Genomic DNA, 19,070 nt, shown 5'->3' on the forward strand with positions numbered 1-19,070 from the left:
GTAAGGAGGGAGATATGTCATAATGTGTGCTGGGGCCTGATTATGGCCATGTGTGTTAAGATGGTGTGGTGATGTCAATGACATTCTATGTGGAGTGTTGGTGTGGTGGTGTCACTGACATTCTATGTGGAGTGTTGATGGATGTTTGGAGTGCTGGGTTCTACTGGTGTCAGTTGTACCTAATGTGCTGGGCTGGATGGGTGTCCCAGTGCTTTCTCTATGTGATAACTAGAGAATAAACCTACATGTAAACTACTTACCTTCTGGTTCTTGTCTTATCACACTCTCTATGGTTCCTCTTCCTATGTCTGTCTGTCACTCTCCCTTTCCTTCTACTATCCTCCTCCCATCTACTCCATCCACTGTATCTCCTTACTCTCCCTGATACTCTGCCTTGTGGCCCTTTGCTGCTTCTCTCTCTATTTCCTACCTCCACCCTCTAATCGCACGTCCTACTTCTCCTTTCTCACCTCTAGACATTGCTAACACTCTCCTCTCCACTCTACTACTACTCCACTCTCTACACTACTACTTCCCTCTCCACTATACTACTACTCCCTGCTCCAGTCTACAATACTCCCCTCTCTGCTCTATTACTGCTCCCCTCTCTACACTTCTGCTACTCTCCTCTCCAACCAAAACTTTTTCCACAGTCACCCTCCTTTCACTTCCCACAGTCAGCCTATCAATCACTCCCTATAGTCACTGCCTACTCTCCCTCTTTCAGCCTCTCTTTTTCACACACAAACACATGCACGTGCGTGCGCATGTGCATGAACACATACACACACACCTTTCATGCTCATTCGAACACAATTACCACTCTCTCCCACCAACCAAACCGTCAACTTTCACACTCTAATAATACATTTGCTGGAAGCTCCTCTGCTCTGTCCTTTCTCCGTTTAGTCTTTTGGTCGTCCTGCTCCTCCTTGACCTCACCTGAACAACCCACATCTTCCTGCCTTCTGTTCTCCCTTCTATCCTCACTCCTTCTCCTTCCATTGGCCTTCTGCCTCAGCTGGTTCCCTTGGCTAACTGCTGCCTTTCCATGGTGTTACAAGCATCAAAACATTAACAAGGGAACTTAAGCTCAGCCTCCTTTTCATACACGGGCCAGACGGTCTCTGGCAATGGCAGCCTGCAACAGTCCATGTCCCAGTTAGGGTGGGTCCTTCCCAGCTGGTAGGCACTTCTGGTTTGAGGCTGGCACCACTCTGCGGTTCTCTAACATGTAGGTGTAATGTTCCTTAACGAGTGAGTCATGCTGGACGTTCCTCACCCCGACTCACTCTGGCGTTGTGCAGGTGCTGGTTGTTCTGCCTGGGTGGGTGGAGCCATATTCTCTCGTGCTGATTTTCAACTGCGTTGATTCACACAGTAGCCTGCGATGTTTGGGCTACTGTGTAGTTCCATCTGCTTCTCCAACTCTCCTTCTCTGGTTGTATGCCACCTGCTTCATTGTAATGGCTTCTGGCATTCTGAGTTCTGTGAGACATAAAGAAAGACACTGGCCAGAATGGTAGTGTGTAGTCATGGGTGATACATAGTGTTACTCTTGGCAAACAAATCTGCACAGGGAGAAGGGAAAGAGACTGGAGCTCTCCCAACTCCCACACACCAACTCAGGGGTAGGACTGTCTTTGGCACATACATTGGTAGGCCTCTCAGCCCAGGCTGAGAGGGGTTCCTACCTCCACCTGACAGGGACAATTCTCTGACCCTGCCACGTGATGTTGGTCATGCCTATTCTGAAGGATTTCCATCTGCTACGGGGACTCCCCTAGATTAAATATAATTGTAGGAGCTCTAGTAAATTGATTCTGCCATGAAGTGAGACCCCTTGCTCACTGCTCTTAGAGAGGCACAGCTTCATCTCACTGATGATGCCCAACTAGGCTGAAACACGTGTATGGGGTTGCTGTGGTACTCTTGTTCAGAGGAGAATTGCCTAGCATTTCGGTCCTGGACTGCCCCTGGGCAGGACAAAGACTGATGTGCGGGGAGATTTCTTCTCTGTGAAAAGAACAGTGAGCTAAAGACTTGGTTGAGACTCTCCAAGGGGCCATCCACCCAAGAACAAGTCAATGGGCTGTGTTTGTGCTGGTAGAGAGTTTCCCAGACGCCCCTCTGTTTTGCAACTCTGGGGTAGGACTGTCTTTGGCACATACCCTAGTAGCCCCCCAGCCCAGGCTGAGAGGGGTCCCTACCTCCAACCGACAGGGACAATGCTCTGACCCTGCCACGTGATGTTGGCCATGCCTATTCTGATGGATTTCCATCTGCTATGGGGAATCCGCTAGATTTAATGTAATTGTAGGAGTTCTAGTAAATTGAGTCTGCCATGAAGTGACACTCACTAAACACTCTCTCTCTTTCAGACACTGCTCTGTGTTTGAAAAACGTGTGTTTGTGGATGTGTACCCAGATGTGCCTGCCGGAAATTGTTGGTTTAATTTAGCTTACTAAAACCACATGTAGCACACCAAATGTACACTTGCTTCTGGTCATCACTAACTGACATGCCAGCAACACACTAGCAGCACACTTTTATAAAGTGCTCCAGCAGAATTGGTCATTAAAACCCCTTTTTTGGTTGGAAATGCTACTAGCAGCCTACACAGTGCAAGGTACATTCCTGACTCTGTCAGCAGGGTGGCCTCCAATATATTTCTTGCTAACATATCCAGAGCCAGCAACGTTATTCCAAATTTTGCATTTGCCTTTTTGAAGGTAAACAAACATGTTTCAATCTATCTATACATCCCCAAGGCCTGGTTGAAGTTTGGTTGAATATAATAATAAAGCTATGTCTAGTTTGATATGGTGGCCTATACGTGCAAACGGGTTCCCTCTGTGCAATTTTTGTCATTTGCACTGCGCGGTGCTAAATGGAGGTGTAAACATCAGGCAAAATCACCTGCATGCCTCCCTTCAGCACGCTGCAGTGTAAACCGAGTAAAGGCCACCACATGGCAGGCTGCATTTACAATGGATTCCTATGGAATCATCCTGTTTTTTACTGGTGTAAAAAGCTGACGATTCCATAGGATTCCACAGTCTTTACACCAGCTTGAAAATATTAAGCAGGCCTAAACACTGTTGCATTTGTATGGCAGAGCGGATGGGGAGGTGGAAACGGATATTACGTTATCTGCCCTCTCTCCATAATGCAGAACAATGGAATTGAGAAATGCCCTAGAATACATGAGTGACATTTTCATGCATGTATTTTAAGCATGCATTGTACGCTGCGCATGCTCTACTGTCTCTTTATTTGATCGGATGAGACTTCCGATTGTGGTATCTGCGGCAACTATGATTTCTGTATGCTCATGTATAGCACATGAAACCGGCTAAGTAATAAATGTATCTGGAATGTAGTGGGTGCCAGCCTCCCTGAACAAACTTGGCAGTACAGTGACAGGAAAAAGCCAAGTTCCAGGAGGATTGTCGGATCCTGAAAATGAGATTCATAAAATAATCCATGCACCAGAGAGGGACTGTTTTGAGACCAATGGCAAAAGCAATGGGAAACATACAGCAACATTAATTTCCTTTAAAGACCAGAGCGAACAATTAGATATGCTTTCAGTAACAGGCTGGGACAGACGGTTGGGGCGATTGCTTGCAGAGAACGGGAGCTGTCACGCAGTTGGAATCACGGACCAGACAAGCACAGAAAAACGTAAGTTCAAAGTGGTCTATTCAGAAACTATAGCAGTACGGGGGCAAAATAATACATGCCCTGGCATAAAAGTGCTACTGAAATGTGTCATGAAAGGTCCAGTGATCAAAAATGGTTTTCCTGCAGCCCGTTGGCTTTCGTTTTCCAACAGAGGGAGCTCGACATCCACTTCTCCATGTCCACCTACATGTGAGGTAAGTGTCACATGTTGCCTCACGAAATCAACCACTTCCTAGGTCATTTAAATGGGTTTTCTTAGATTTTTAGTAGAGGGGCTCTTTATCTAAATTAGGGACGGGGGACCCCCTCCATCCCATGCATCCCCAAACCGAGGCTGGTCACTAGAGATTGGTAACCCCTACTGTCTCAGAACTGCCTTGCTCCAGGTGATGGCATGAAGGAACATTCCTTATCTGCCTAAACTCAAAGATTCTCCAAGGTGATGTAACTCAGAGTTTGGGCCTTCCAGACACTCAAGCCACACTTGGTCCTCTCCTTCCACACTCCAATGTTCCTCTCCTGATCTCTCTCTGTCAGTCTCCTCTATCTCCACTCATTCTTCCGCCCTCCGTGCCACCCATCATCTCTCCGTATCCTTACCCTTTCACGAGGAGATAGCAACCCCTCTCAGCCTGGAGTGGGAGGCCTACCGGTGTGCAATCCAGAGTTAGTCTCCTACCCCAGAGGGGGACAGTGGGACGTGAGAGGGCCCTGTGAGACAGAGACATTGAAAGAGAAGCTGGAGCACTTACGTAGCTTTCGCCAGGTGCCGCGCACTGCCCCCAGCTGCGGAACAGATGGAAGCAAAACTGCTGAGGATGATCAAGACCACCGGGGACTTAAAGTGGAGTGGCAATCGCTCAACAGGACTAAACTTACCTTGGGGGGAACCGTGCCACAGTCCCGTAACAGAAACTCGGGGCCTTTACAACACGGGCCCCACCTTGGCGGCCCTGTGCAGAAAAAATGGGTGGAGATTGACCCATTCTTTGCAACTTCCTGTGATTGTAACACCTCCCGGGCAGGAAATACAGGGCCAGATTGTCCAGTGTATGGGCAGAATAATAAACAAGGATGCTTAAAGTGCAACAGAAATATCTTAGGGTAGGTTCCATGATTTTGACCTAAAATGGCAGGGTAAATGAAAGTGCAAGAATGGCATACCTGTATCACTAGAAAGTGTTAAATTTCCAATTCCAAGTCAACATTTCACTATTAACAAATGAGTCTTCAAATAAAGTCTTTGAATCCCCAGTATCAGGGACTTGATTTCTCCTGGATTTTGTGGATAACCCTCAGCAATACAGTTTTTCAGCAGGAAATCTCAATTTTCTTTCACCTCTTTTTCGTGTCCTGTTCTTCATTGTCAATGGTCTCTCGTCACCCGCTTCTGCACCTTGAGATGCTCTTCCTCAAGGGGGGCCTGTGAATCTCAGGTCTAGGTAATGAGGGAGTTGGGGAGCAGCAGTGGTAGGTTCCAAAGTGTTGAATGTGGACAAGTATAGCATGGTAGGGCAGGAGAGTGAGCAACTGCTGTAGCGCTCCCTCTTATAATTTCTTTCTGCGTTACCTGCTCCTTTGCAGCTCGCACCTCAAGATGGGGTGCAAGCTGGAAAGCCTCTAATCCTCAGGTTGTAATAGTAGCCTGGCTTTACATTCCTCTTTTAATTAATTAGTGCAAAACAATCTCCTCCAATTCTCCTGATTGTCCTCTTAGTCTCCACTGCTCCACCTATTTTATCAACTCCTTTGCCAACTGTTCTTGCCTTTTCCTCCAGTATTTTCTACCTCCATACCCACTTTTCCTCACCGAATTCTCTTTTTCACTCTTTACTGTCTTCCTTTCCTTCGTTTTCCCTTTGGGCACCTCCCTTCTCCCAGTCCCAAATCTCTATTTATCCACTACCTCTCCCAGTTTTGTCACCTCTTCAGGGACCTTCTTCTTTGCAATCAATATTTTCCAGGCCTTTCTTATCAATCCATCCTCCCTCTCCCTTATAGGCACTACTCATCTTCTCAAGGCCCCTCTCAAACTCACAACGTTTGCCCCTTCTTCACCTCCCAGGGTAGTACCCTCACATCAAATGATCTACTTAAGTTCTCAACAATTTCTTCCAGCTTCTTTACCTCTCTCGTTGGCACCCTATTCCTAATGATCTTCTCAGACTCACTAATGCCTCTTGCACCTTCTTCAGCCATTTGGGAACCACTTGTCTGCAATAATCATATCCAACCCAGAACTATCTCTTTCTTCTTCACCCCTCTGGGGGCAATGATCTTCTCTAATTCACAACTATTTCATGTACTTCTTCACCCCTCTCCTCTAGGCACCACCCACTCTCAGGTCATCCATACTACCTTTGACAACCACTCCTTCATCCAGACCTGCAGCACCAGTCCTCTTGGCTCCTCTGCTTTGTCTCCTGGGTCTGTCCTTCAGCTCCCATGATCCAGCATGACCCAGCTTTCTGGACTTTTCCAATTTACTGCGCTCAGCTCCCTCTCAATGTCCTCCTGGTCTGTCTGCCAGCCTGCTCCAAAACAGCTCCTTAATTTTTCTCTGGTCTCCAGCTCCTACCCCAATCACTTCCACTCTCAGACTAAGCCTTTGGGGTTTTATTGGGCTGTAGCCTTGCCTCCCAGACTCTGCCTGGAAAAAGAGGACACAGGTGTGTGTGTGTTTGTGTGTGGGAGGGGCAGTGGGGGAGGATGGATGTAAGCGATCCTCGATGTTTGCTATGTCCTGATCCTGCCTTTTAAACACTTTCTAGAAAACAGGAATACATGTGTACCTCTTCAAGGGGCTATTGTGGGAATTTATGGATGGGACTTACCCCTGAGAAAAACTACCAGATATGATGTGAGAGTGACCGAGGGGGTCCTCCCATACCACCTGCAGGCACATCATCTGCTGCCTTGGGAGACATCCAAACCCCCCCCCCCCCTTTATCACCCTACTTGTGGTCCCCAGAGCTAGGTTGGGCTCTTTGTCTCAGGGTGATCTGTGGCCTCTTCACTGATTTAACAGAGAATGCACATTGTCAGATTTCAATCTTCTCATGCAGGCATAAGAGGTCTGCTTTACTTTCATTGAGGCATATCAGTATTTCCCAGAAGGGAAACTAAAGCTTTCAGGAAGCAGTGTCAGCACTTCTCAGAAGGTCTGTTATACTTTCGATAGAATAGCACAACTTGCCAGGCGGACAGCTATACTTTAAATGGGGCATCATAAGCGCAATTTTACTAGGCCTGCTAGTCACTTGATGGGTTCATATGAGTGCTTCCCAAAAGGGGCACTTTATATTTCATGCAACAGTATTGCCACTTTTAAGCAGGCCTGATAGTGTTTTTAGGATTAAAACAAGATCACAGAGGGGTTGCTATACGTTTAATGGACCAGTATCAGCACTTCCAATTAGGCCAGATGCACTTTTCAGGAAGATGGATCAGCAGTTCTAAGCAGGCTTGCTATAATTTGAATGGGGCGTTTCCAGCACTTCTCAGAAAGGTGGATAACGTTTGATGTTACAGTACTCCTTTGCTTTCCCTATTCTCATTATTCTTAAAGTTTGCATTGCTGCTTCCGGTGCAGCCACTCTGAAGTGATCAGAAAGCTTGACAAGCTGCTGCCCTTAGTCTGTGGCTGGACCTGACTGTGGGTGCTGTGCATGTGTGTGCATTCGGTTAGATAGGAGGAGGAGGGGTAAGGCAGGATTGTTTACTGAGGGTCATTATTTCCAATCAAATTGGATATGGTCGCTACAAAATCCGTACACAATCTAATCGTTCATACGCCCACTCATCCATCCATTCACTTCCTCACTCTTTTTTCATTCATTCACCCATCCAGGGTGAAAGCCAGAGCCAGTCCGACCCCATCGGACGAAGGTGGCAGTTGTGAGTGCCCTAGTTCCTGTCCCCTTCCAAGTGCCTGCTTCTATCTTAACAGCAACACAACTAAGGGCACTTAAAAAAGAAAAAATATATTTCAGTTTGTCCATTTGACCACATAGTATTATATTTGTTTTTGTAATTTTAAAAGAATATGAATTTGTTCAGATTTTTGAATTTCGGCAGAGGAGTAATTGAACGATATATGAAACATTTTGCAGTTATATAAAGTAAAACATCCAGATATTTTAACAATGTCACTAACAGAACTTTAATTTTACACACCTCCACTGCAAACATACCAAGGGAACTATATCTAAAAAGAGTTCACCCAACATGACTCTGTCTAAAACACCACACTGTGTGGAAACTGTTATGCGTTTGGTAGTGAATGAACATGTGGCGCTAAATCCATGGATGTGCGTGATAAAATCGAAACTGACATTTTTGTATGACGAAAATTTTGAATCCCCTTATCCCCTCTACCCACTAACCCTTCAGCCTCTCAAATTATCCCAAAATGCCTACACTTACTTGTCTTCACCTCCCCGCGTCCGTTTTCTCCCTGAAACGTCAGTTCCATCTCCCATTTTTTTATAAATTGTCCTCAGCTCCCCTCATTCGACATTATGGGATTTTGGGGCCGATTCATGGAACAAATGTGCGCCGAAAATCGTGGCGCAAGCTGGTGCAAGCATGAAAAAGCAATTCATGGAAGGCCCTGCGCGTGTTTTCCCCGGGGTGTGCGCCAAATCCACGGGTGGCGAACATGGGCGCACACGTCACTGCAACATCCCGAACGCCATGCGCGACGCGCACATGGAAAGCGCACAACGTGTAGCGCACACACCAAAAGGGGACGGAACACGGGGCGGAACAGGCGGAATGGGGAACACACGCGTGAAAATGAGGGAGTCACTGGGGAAGTACTGCTAGGAAATAAACGTAGCGCCCACACGCACACGAACTACACGTATTCATGGAATCGAATAGGGGAAACATGCGCACGCCAAAAGACACGCGCAGGCCTAAACACGTCCGCCACACGAAGTCAGGCGGAAGCGACCCCGCGCAATATAAAAGGCTGCACAAACAACAAACAAGTATATACCGCTATGATGAATGTCCCATTCTGTGGCCCCTTAGGAGAAATGATGTGTCACGCAATGCTCAGTCATCCCCAAAAAGCAAGAAAAGAGATGCGCGACCCCTGTAGCCCACGTGCGTGCAAAAAAAACATACGCAGCAGGCAGGAACACAAAAAAATGCGTACGTGGTCAACAAGCAGGCTAGTATGCCCAAAAAAAGGGGTACGTGACTAACAGGGACACAGGCAGTAGGAAAAAGAGCATGCGCGACTCTCCGTCTGCAGTGCATGTAGAAGAAGAATGCATAGGCAACAACCCCGCCAAAAGAAGAAGTACGCACTGTCACTGCTTTGAAGTAATCGCATGTGAACCCCAACGCCTGGAAAACACATGCACCGCTTTCCACGAAAAGCACGTACAGAGCGATGGAAACCCACGTGGTACCTGTAACCCTGCCGAGGTAAACACCCGTGCGTGTTACGTCACAGACACACTTACGTGCTAAGGGCCTTTCCTCGAATTACACGTTGACGTGCTGTTTTTTCACGTGCCAAATCACTCCGTATCAAGCTGGCCATGCGACAACACACGGAAGACCACGCTCCTGCCCAGAAGGCCATTTTCCCGGCCCCCAGAGCCCTGAGCCGACTCCCACCAGCCATCTGCTGCTGCCTGCCTGCCTGCTGGCCAGGTGCCCTGCTATTTGGTGACTGCATGTTAGCCATCTGCAGGGGTCTAGTTGCTGTGACCACCCCTGCTGGAACTGAAGACTCCCGACTGAAGTTCCAATGCTCCACTGCCCAGCACCAGGACCCAGTTTCCCACCCACACCTGCCTCAGGGGTTGTCATGTCGGGGCAAACACCATCAGAGACCACTGGCGACCCCCAGCCAGAGAAGCAGAGGGCTACCAGCTTCAGTGGTGCAGAAGTTGGTATCCTGGTGGAGCAAGACCTGGTGCATTATGATGCCCTCTACGGAAGAAGACGCGCCGACCAGGATGGACGTGAGGGGATCTGGAAGGACAGTGTGGCTGCCATTAACATGGAGGGGGTGGCAGTCCGCGACATACAACATGTCCGGAAGCGCTGGGAGGACTTCAGGTCCAGGACCCTCATGAAGGCCCGGCACCTCTTGGCAGCAGCGGGTGCAGTGAGGCGCCGGGTCCACCTTACCACCGACAACATGAGGGTCCTGGAACACATTAACCCAGCGCTTCACTGACAGATCCTCGAGAGGCAGAGCAGTCCAGAGTCGAGTGGTAAGTGTCCATGCGTACTTATTGGACGCAGTGCATGTTGAGGTGTGCCAGGAGTGTGCAGCTTGGACATATGTCTGAAAAGGCCAATGTATGGATGTGTATGTGCAGGGACATGAGCATGCTGCATGTGAGTCCTGTCATGTGTGATGCACATCAATGGTTTATGTGTTTGAAAGCATGATGCACAACTGCATGTGGAGATGCACACATGTTGGCATTTCTGTGTATGTACTATGGCACGGTTGGGGTGTGACACATGGATGCTGGTTCCACCTTCATGTGCACGGCATACATGTGTGTGTTTGACGTGTGTGACTGTGAAACGCCATGGATGCATCTGACACAGACATGTAGGAACCCAATTGGAAGATTTGTCATAGTTGCCGATGATTGCACTGTGACAGGTGGTGGATATGTACAGATGCATGTCTGTCTGTTGGTTTGTGTGCATATGTTAGGCACTCCCCATGTTGCTTGTAACGTCATGCCAACCTTCAGATGTTCATGCTGTTGTGTGTGTATGAATGATGCTGCTGGCTGCACGATTCCTGTTAATTTGTCCATGTGTGTGGGTTCAAATGATATGAGTGTTGGCGAGTGTGGTGCCATCTGTGAAGTTTGATACTGACACTCATGTGCAACTGTCATGTGTGTGTCCGACCTTTGTACAGCACCCTGATGCCTATGTTCTGTTTCTCCCGGTCTGCAGTGTCGTCTGATGAAGAGGGCAGAGACGGTGCTGTGGAGGACAGCAGCAGGGATCCCCCCGCCAGCCGAAGACGCAAGGCCCAGCACTCCTCCCACGTAGTCATCTCTTCCGGGAGTGAGGAGTCTGGTGCTGCGTCTATGGGCACAGCTGCCAAGGGAAGGTCCAAGAGGCGGAGTTTGGAGGTGGACTCCTCGGCAGCAGTAGGGGTAGCTGAGCTCACACAGGGCCCCATGGAGGAAGATGGCACGGAGTCATCCAGGTTGGTGGTGGGTTCGGATGAGGAGGAGGCCGTGGAAGGCCCACGCACGGGGCCTGGAGGGGGGATTCCACTTGTGTTAGTGGTGCAGTCCAGGGGCAAGGACAGGAGGAAGCACAGGCCGCCGCAGAGGTGCCTGTGCCTAATCCTTGTCCCGATTCTGTGACTGCATCATCCTGCACCAGCAGGGATGCCTTCGTCCAGACCCGTTATCAGGGAGGGGATGCGCGAACAACAACTGGCCTTCCTCTCTGTGCAGACGTGACAATCTGCGACCGGCTTGAGCCTGTCCTAGCTGGGGTGGCGTTGCATCAAATTGGTATTCGGGATGACGTGCAAGCCCTTCCTCAGCTGAACCCCCTATGCGCCAGTCGTCCTTCATGCCATCATCCTGCCCAAGTATCACCTGGGCACCCTGTGTAGCTGCCCCTGAGCCAGTGGCCAGGCTGGTGGAGGACACATCCCTGCCTCAGTTGGGAGTCGGAGGTCCAGCAGGGGTGGCAACCCCAACAACTGGATCCCAGCAGGAGGAGGACATGCAGGCATTGACAGGCAGGGCACATGCACGGCAGCAGCAGGCTCAAGGTGGGAGCGATGATGGCTCGGGGCCATCAACATCACAGGGGCAGGCCTCGGCCGGGGGGCAGGAGGACCCTGGATTGGGAGTGTCTTCCGTGTGGCAGCAGTTGGGCCAGGAAATAGATGCAGAGCGGCGGCGCGCAGAAGTGGCACGGCTCACTATGGTCAGGGCGGAGAACTCCATGCAAAGGGCATTGAGGCAGGCTGAGTGCCTCGGGGCAACTCACAGGGAGTTGGAGGAGGCCATGGCTGCATCCCTGCGAGACCTCGAGGCCAGGGGAGAGGCCCGCCTCCAGGACGTTGAAGAGGAGTTCAATGATGCCCTGGCCCGGAACATCGAAGAGTGAGCCATAGGACTTGCCCGCCGCCTTTGTACCTAGTTCTTTAGGGTTAGGTTTCCTTTGTTTTTTCAATTTTTTACTCTACTCATGTATATAGTTTTTTATTCGTAGGACTTTTTGGTAGGCTTAATTTGTTTTGGGGATCATGGACCCTTTGGACTTGGATTGTATATAGTTGAAGACTTGCCCATACTTTCTTTTTTGACATATCCATGGATCAATGGTTTAATTTTTTGGGGATCATTTTTTCATATTGACATTAACGATGGACCACTTTTCGTTTTTCATGCTGTGGATTTTTGTTCTTCATTGCTTTTTCCTTATTTTTTGGTAATATCTGTCATTGTTTGTTGCTTTCCAAGTTTGATTTTCTTTATGTAATTTCATGATGTTTTTAATGCATTTATTCAAACTTCATTATTGGTGTTCTGTACTCTCATTGGTTTTGTGCATGTCTCTATGAGCATTGCCTCAGTCATGTGTTGCCACTGAGTGGCTCTGTTGTACACTCATGCATGGCCAAGCTGGTTGTTTTGAGACTATCATGGAATGGTTAATTTGGGAGTGGGTGCAGCGGATGGTTGTGTGCTTGTACTGGAGGCCAGGGGGCTTTGGGTTGGCATTAGGGCCATGGGTCTGTTTTGTTATGACATGTTGTTTGGTGGCCCATGTGTCGGTGTCTGCTGGCAGGTGCCCGTCAATAGGGGTGGGGGACATGAGTCGGGCCTACTGGCAGGTGCTCGTCAATGGGGGTAGGGTGGTGGGGGACATGTGTCGGGGTCTGCTGGCAGGTGCCCGTCAATGGGGGTGGGGGGTGGGGGACATGAGTCGGGCCTGCTGGCAGGTGCTCGTCAATGGGGGTAGGGTGGTGGGGGACATTTGTCGGGGCTCCCAAGTGCATGGTGCCATGTGGCCTGTCTGTGGGGTATGCCCAGGTGTGATGGGCTGCCTGCGGGGCATGGGGAGGGGGGGCACAACCGGGAGGGCACACATTGCCAAATTTCGTGTAAAACTTCACACGCACCCCTCAGAATACACGTACCCTGCTCGCGCCAGGCCTTTCACGTGTGAAACTCCACGCGCATCCCTCAAAATACACGTACCCTGCTCGCACCAGGCCTATCGTGTGTGAAACTCCACGCACACCCACGGAATACGTGCAGGCAGCCCATCACCCCTGGGCATGCCCCACAGGCAGCCCATCCACCCTGGGCATGCCCCGCAGGCAGCCCATCACCCCTGGCCATACCCCACAGGCAGCCCATCCACCCTTGGCATGCCCCGCAGGCAGCCCATCACCCTGGCCATACCCCGCAGACAGCCCATTACCCCTGGGCATGCCCCGCAGGCAGCCAACTCCACAGGGGGGACTTTTTCCACGTGTTTTCGCTGGCGCGAGCGGGGTACATGTATTCCGAGGGGTGCGCAGGGAATTTTCCACACGATTGGCCTGGCGAGAGCGGGGTACGTGTATTCCGAGGGGTGCACAGGGAGTTTTACACATGATTGGCCTGGCGCAAGTGGGGAACGTGTATTTTGAGGGGTGCGTGGGGAGTTTTACACGTGATTGGCCTGGATCGAGTGGGATACGTGTATTCCGAGGGGTGCGCGTGGAGTTTTACACGTGATTTCGTGGTTGGGGGGCTGTATGCTGGTCCACTGGCCTTTGCGCCATGTAATGGATTTGTCTGATGTTTTTGGCGCACAGGGCAGAGATGGGGGCGTAACTGGCGCTGCTGCAGGCTCGCTGCACCATTCTGTGCCACGGCTGGTTATGGATGTATAAATCCATGAATACGCGGTGCGGCTAAATGGGTTTTGGCGCACGCGGCTGGCGCAGGCTGCCGCATGCACACTCTGTGCGCCAGTCGCGTGCGCCACTTGTGCACCGAATTCTATGAATTACCCTCTTTGTGTTTTTTGTTCAGCCCAAATTCTTTTTTTTCCCATTCTTTTTTTCTGTATTTTTGGGCAATCCCAAATCCATTAATGCCACTGTTTTACCACATCGCCTACTTCTGAGAATGGAGGTGAAGTTGCGGTGTTACTTCCACAAAATAGCTGGAGGTTTCTCTTCTAGTGAACGCCCAGAGAATAGAGGATTTACTGCACATGCTAACCCCTCAAAATTCCACAAGGATTCCTACAGACTCCCAAAATGGGGATCAACACCAACCTACCACCACTCGTAATTTGGTGGTAAATGCGCTGGACCGAATAGCAGTAACTTTTAATGAGTTTGGTGGTGATACCACAGAAAAATTGTAGAAAAAACATCATACTCGTAATCAGGCCCATTATGTGGTCCAGAATCACATAGTAAAGCAGCCCCCACATGACATATGACATACTCCACACAGTAGATCATTAAAAAGTCAACATAACAAGCATACACAAGCCATAAAAGTGTTTTTTGCTTATTTCATTTTGGTCACTACCATTTGGCACAGTACATCACATGATCCCCACATTTTGGACTCAACAGAAAATAGAGTGCAGCGAAAGTGTTTAGCATCACTGGCGAGCTTGGCTATTTCGTTCTGAAGAAAGTAAGGAATTTGAAGGACGAGTGAGGTCTCTTTTGTGTCATGTCGGATACACGTATTGCGGCCACCAGGCCCGTTTCCAGCGATAAATAACACATTTGTCTCAAACAGAAAAGGCTCTGCTTAGATATGTCATGTCTCTGGTAATGTTCCACAATACAGATATTTGTTGGGTGTGCTCTGCTAGAGCATAGGGCCTACAAGAGGCCATTGCATCTGGGCAACAAGTTCCTCTTTTCAGTAGAGAAATATGTGGTACAGTCTGTTGCTAATTTCAAGAAGACTTGTAAAAATGTATTCCTGGAGCAGGGCTGGCTGAAGATGTGCCATGGCTGGTGGGGGTTGACATTAATATGGGTGTGTAGTTCCCCTTGCTTTACAACTGACAAAAATAGAGGCATGATGGGGTGTTTAAATTATAATAAAGTCAAAATAATTCAGCGAGAATAACTGCAGATTATATGCAGATTATCACAGGCCAGCCAGCAGGGAGCTGAAACACTAAATGTCGGCTGAAAAGCAATGAATCACTCTTTGACAGCATGGTGCTAATGTCAGTGAAACCTGATTAAAAAGGCAACAGAGTGCTAAGAATGCTGCTGGAAACTGCGAGAGGGAGGTGACGGCCTGAGGGAACCAGCAAAGGCATCCTGTAACGTGTGCACTGCACAGGTTTAATGTCCCGAAGGAAAGGAAAGGTGTATGTTTTGTGTCGTAAGATTGCCATTACAGGATACCAGCTGGGGCACCCCCAGACCTCCAAGGCCTATTTCCACTGAAAAGATTGAAAGGCCCAGATGCCTTCCCTGTCCAGGAGAATTACGAATCTGGGCTGATTGGCCTTTTGGTGACCTGCTGTTTAAATGAAGTGAGTGGCCTGGAGCCACCAGGCCTGGCAGAAGCCCTCTGTATGAATCTATGCCTTAGGACCAGATTCTCAAAACTCTTTTTGGCGCAAGTGAGGAGATGAGCTAGCCCATCTCCTCACTTGTCCCCAAAAAAGTATCAGTCCAATTCACAAAGAGCATCTGAATGTGTGCTTCCTAGATGCGATCATTCAATGCCCTCCTCCTCACCCCACTTTGTGTATTTGTGCAAGTAAGGGGAGGGTTGTAAGGGGGTTTTCTGAGCATTTTAAAGTGTTGCAGGACAATGCCACGATGTTGAGCGACGCAGGTGTGCAGGAGACGCTGTCCGATGATATGTAGTATGCAACGCTACGTCCACGCTTCTTAGCCTTTAAGAACTGAGGATCGGACCCTCTGCGGCAAAGATCTTGCAGGACAAGGCCGCAGTGTTGAGCGATGCAGGTGAGCAGGAGATGCTGCCTGAGGATAAGTAGCACGCACAGCTACGTCAACGCTTCTGAGCCTTTATGAACTGAGGATCGTACCCTCTGTGGCAAAGCTCTCTCAGGGCAAGGGTGTGGTGTTGAGCGACACATGTGTTTGGCAATGAAGGGGTCGGAACGAGCCCGGAATCAAAGAGTGCATCCATGCAGAGCAGCTGTCGACCAGCAGCTACTGCAAGGTAAGAAAGGTGAGGGCAGGTGGCGCAGCCATTACTGCTTCCTACTAAACTTCCCCACCTCCCGCTTACTTTCCTTTGCAATGTGTTTTTTTGACCTTGTACTGTTCCCAATGCATACATTAGGTTGCCCTCTCTGCTTTTCTACATCCAGTACTGTTTTTCTTGCATTTCTCTCACATTTCTTGTTTTATCTCTAGTTGAATGCTTGTGCACCTCTGCAATTACTTTCCCCCTAGATGATTGTATCTGCCACTTCTCTGTTTTCATGATATGCTTTGTCCAATAGGCCTTTCTCCTCTTCTCTAGGCTCCCCCTCTGTTATCACTTCTTCATCAAGCCCTCCCCCTAGTGTGCTCTAAGCCCGCTCCCTCTATTGTTTCTTACTGCCTGCTGCTGTTCTGTTGTTCTTTGCGCTCTTTTGTAGCCATTGTAATCTACGATATTTCTGCCTGTTTTCGGCACCTGTGTATCCTTTGTGCTTCCCCTTATCTCCCTCCCCTCTTCCATCCTATCCCCTCCCTGTGCTCCCTGATTGCATGAGTCTTGTGAAGTGTTCCTTTTGCCTTCCTTCCAACCCCCTTCTCCTGTCCACACCCACTATGGTGTGCTATATTTCTCCCATCTTCTCTAGCTATTTCTCTATCTCCTATCCTTCCCCTCTCACTAAGAAAGCTAGGAAGAAGCTTAAGAAGGACACACTGGTATCCAACCCAGGCCTTCCCATCACTGACACCTATGTCAGCGCTTCCTCCAGATAGACTCTTACCGACATCCTCTTTGCCGTTCCTTCACCTGACCTATATACCCTTGATATGGTCGCTCTTCTCTCTCCTTACTCCTTCTCACCAATTATTGGTGGCAGATGATGGGAGGTCGTATTAGCATCCTTCCATTTCTCCAGAGTCATCATTAATGTTTATCTCAATGGTACCATCCTGGTACTCAAGCTCCTACTATTTGATAGGTGCCTCCCTAGCCTCATTAACTTTCTTCCTTCTGCCAAACCTGCTACCTCGTCTTTGGCATCCACCAACCTGGCTCCTCTGCCACCTACCTCCTTGGCTCCCTTGCCAACTGCCTCTCCTAGCTCCCTTGCCACCCTCGGCCCCCACTTCTCTGGCTACGTTGCCTACTACTTTCCTAGCTACTGGTCCCTCCTTGGCCTCTACCTCTCTGGCTCCCTTGCCAGCTTCCTCTCTCCTGGCTACCTTGCCACCTTTAGCCTCCTCCTCCCTGGCCCGTTCACCATCCACAACCTCCTTGGCTCCTCTGCCTCCTCCTCTCTTTACCTCTTAGGCTCCACTGCCACTTCCATTGGGGACCCCTGTCCCCTGTACCCGTCCCCCGGAAGTCTTTCAAAGGTGGCAACTTGCTCCAAATTGCTACTGTCAACTCTCGCTCTGCTGTCAAACACTCCTCTGACATCTGCCACCTCCTTGTACTTCTGAATCTTGATATTCTCGCTCTTGCCGAGACATGGTTCAATGCTAGCTCTGTCATGAGTTTTGACACATCCCTCCCTGTGGGCTACAAGGTCCTCCCCAAGCCCAGGCCCAACAAGCCCAGAGGCTTAGTGGACGTGATCTTTCCTGAGTGGATTCCTGCCTCCATCATCCCCATTCAAATGTACTCCTCCTTTGAATGCCTGGTCTGCAGGCTCTCTGTTTCACCTGGCTCTTCTCTGACTGTGGTCACCTTCAATAGGCCACCTGGCCAGGCCACCCTCTTCCTCCCTGAATAGAGTGACCACAGGTTTTCTCTCCTTTTCTCTACCTCCCAGCTTCTCCTCCTTGGTGATCTCAACATCAACCTGCACTCTCCTGACTCCTCATGGCTTTTCCACAATCTCTGTGACTCTTTCTCCCTTTCCATTCTATGACTCACTCTGCCAGCACACCTTGGATGCTCTCATCTCCTCAGACATCCCCAACTCTACTCCTCTCACTACTCCTCTCTCCTTTACAGACCACTTTCTTCTATCTTCTCACTTGAAGCTGCCTGTGCCCTTGGCAAAGGCTCACCCAGCACTACCACCTTCCTTTGCGGTCATTCACCCTATTGAAGCAAGTGTCATTGACAGCCTTTGCCTCCACTTACTCTCCTCCACCTACTCCTCTGGCTGACCTCCATCCTGACACAGCCCTATACAACCTTCACCTTTCTATCTCTAACACTCTTGACATCCTTATCATTGTCCCTGTCATGAGGATTCGCATGAAGCCTGCCAAAAAGTGCAACTGTGATCTGGCTGCCCTGAAATGCAAGTGCAGAGCAGCTGAACGGAAATGGGGAGTGTACACCCTCTGACAAACTGGCACTACTCCAAAGGCAATAAAGACTCTCCATCCTCTCTAAAAAGAGGGTCTGTATTTAAGCCTGCATCTCAGCGGCCTCTAATAACATGACCAAATTATTCAAAATCTCCAATCCTGGCCAATCCTATTTCAGTATCTTCCCACTCTACACTCACCCAGGTCCTCTCCTCAGCCCTGGCCTCTCATTTCACCAATAAAACCCAGGACATCCTGGCCTCACTCTCTTCTGCTTCCCTCCGAATATCTAACTCTCTCGGGCCTACCTTGGCCATCCCCTCTCCTCTCCTTCTCCCCTCCCTCTCTCCTGCCACACCTGATGTGGTTTCCAGACAAGTCTGGTCTATGAAAGTCTCACCCAAACAGCTGTACCCCTACCCCTCTGAAGCATTAAGGACAACATTGACTCGCTCGCTCCATCCTTGGCCAATCTCTGCAACCACTCACTTGCCACTGGAGTCTTCCCCTCTCCTCTCAAACACTCCATTGTGCACCCCCTTCTAAAAAAGCCTTCCGCTGACCCCTCCATTCTGGCAAACTATTGCTCGATCTCTATCACTCCTTTCCTGGGAAAACCTCTGAAGAAATTGGCTATCTCCCAGATAACCCTCCATACTGACCGAAGCTATTGGTTGTCCCCATGACCATCCGTCTGGCTTCAGAGCAGCCAGAGGCATGTAAACTGTTCGCCTGAATACCCTTGAAGATCTCTCTAACATTGACTCCAACTCTCCCTCTGCCCTCGTTGCCCTTGACCATTCCTCTGCTTTTGACACAGTGAGCCACACCATCCTGATCAATCGTCTCTGAGATACCCTGGGCATCACAGATCAGCCTCTGGCACCAACCCTCCCAGGTTGAACTTGGGTC

The sequence above is a fragment of the Ambystoma mexicanum genome, chromosome 13, assembly GCF_040938575.1.
Source record: "Ambystoma mexicanum isolate Mex_15411 chromosome 13, UKY_AmexF1_1, whole genome shotgun sequence".
NCBI classification, from domain to species: Eukaryota; Metazoa; Chordata; class Amphibia; order Caudata; family Ambystomatidae; genus Ambystoma; species Ambystoma mexicanum.